General features: G+C 35.1%; 1 non-coding gene across 1 annotated transcript; it reads left to right on the top strand.

The window, feature by feature from the left end:
- The first annotated feature begins 301 nt into the window (after positions 1-301).
- trnav-cac (transfer RNA valine (anticodon CAC)) lies at positions 302-374 on the top strand. The gene has a single exon. It is a non-coding gene; the product is annotated as a tRNA-Val (tRNA).
- Positions 375-1956: the final 1582 nt, after the last annotated feature.

Genomic DNA, 1956 nt, shown 5'->3' with positions numbered 1-1956 from the left:
TCTCAAATCATGATATCAAAGTTCAATTTATGAATTCAATGATTCAATTTGGGCATTACAAATAAAAAAATATTGAATTCAAATACAATTTCTGTTGGCACTGAAATCACTCCATTCAAATACTACAATAGGGAAGCGAATTGTTTGATTTGTCAAAAAGTAATTTACATTTAACAAGAATCCCTAGTCTACATATATAAATATACAACAGAAAGAGTAACAGATTCTTCAAATATGTGATATGCATGCTGTCAAATCACTTGGTGAGATTCTTTAACTCTATTTCTGGCAACATCTTTCAGTTTCCGTAGTGTAGTGGTTATCACGTTCGCCTCACACGCGAAAGGTCCCCGGTTCGAGACCGGGCGGAAACATTTTTGGCAAAATGGACCAATGACTGAAAATTAACAACGGAGTGGCTGCGGATCCGATTTATCTGTTACCTATTTTTCTCTGGGGTAAAGATCCCAAAGCTTCTGTGCATGTGCAGCAGAACAGCTTCTCTGTTCTATAGAACAGGCTACTCTGGCAAATGGTGCTTGTTTTGGAAAGTTAGATCAAAGCTGAGTCAATGTTTGCAAGATCACATAATAATAGTATTCTACATAACATAACCGAATATAATAATAACCGAATATATCTGAGAAGTTGAATATATGAAACTTTAGTCAACTTGAAATGATAGTCTCTAAACTTGATACACAGAAAATGAATGCAATATATACCATATTTAAACTCAATATATAAATATTATTACATTTCAATTGAATTCAGTTTCAAATCATAAGTTACATTCATGAATTCAATGATTAGATTTGTGCATTACAAATAAAAAAATGATAGAATTCAAATACAATTTCTGTTGGCACTGAAATCACTCTATTCAAATACTACAATGGGGACGCAAATTGTTTGAATTGTATAATAATAATAGTATTCTACATAACATAACCGAATATAATAGTATTACGTTACTGTAAGACAAAAACACACCTACATATTTCTCTCATGTGGCCAAAACTCAACCGTTCACACCACTAGGCAAAATACATAGTTTAGCCTACCTATCTGCTCTAAAAATATTCTTATGGTGGCCAAATTGCGTTTTTTTTGTCGCAGTCCCTTCTAACGTGTCCTGCACAGCCTTTGAGCATCCATAGAGGGGAACAAAGTACATGTTCCAGAGTTTTAGCCACCGCCGGCCCGCTAATTAGACAGGAGTCCGTAGCAGCCTATGACGGCAGATTGACGAGGGCGGTATTTTCTGAGCTAAACTGACCATGACGCACATCTAACAACAAGACATAAAACTTCACATAATTCTGCCTTAAAACAATGACAATTTCCCTCAACCAGTGACATATTTGGCTTTTTAGTTGAGCGCTGATGCTGCTCTGTGATAAACAGTGCCCACTTTGACAAAGGCAGGGCACAAAATATGTTGATTGTCCATTCCCAGCGCGCCTCTCCAGGGTGCTGTTGGAGAGAAGCATTGCTGCGGTACTCCACCAACGTTCGTTTGAAAAAATCTTCGAACAATCTTAGACGTCTATGTTTGTTTCAGATTTTGTCTGGTCTGGACCAGCTTTGATTTGGCCCAAACATAGATGTCTATAAATGAAGTATTTTTCAAATTTAATTCAGAACCAAAAATCAGCCTGATTTCAACATCAAGAGAGCATTTCATTGTATTTTTTCCCCTCTACCTTTTCTGGCTGGCAAAGTACCAGGATGTTGTCTTTTGGTTTTGAATCTAAATTTAGAGAACTGAAACTGAAAACGGAATATATCTGAGAAGTTGAATATATGAAACTTTAGTCAACTTGAAATGATAGTCTCTAAACTTGATACACAGAAAATTAATGCAATATATACCATATTTAAACTCAATATATAAATATTATTACATTTCAATTGAATTCAGTTTCAAATCATAAGTTACATTCATGAATTCAA

The sequence above is a fragment of the Salvelinus sp. IW2-2015 genome, unplaced genomic scaffold (assembly GCF_002910315.2).
Source record: "Salvelinus sp. IW2-2015 unplaced genomic scaffold, ASM291031v2 Un_scaffold9617, whole genome shotgun sequence".
Classification (NCBI taxonomy): Eukaryota; Metazoa; Chordata; class Actinopteri; order Salmoniformes; family Salmonidae; genus Salvelinus; species Salvelinus sp. IW2-2015.
Note: the sequence above shows the minus strand (reverse complement) of the source record. Positions and strands in the feature narration are given on the sequence as shown.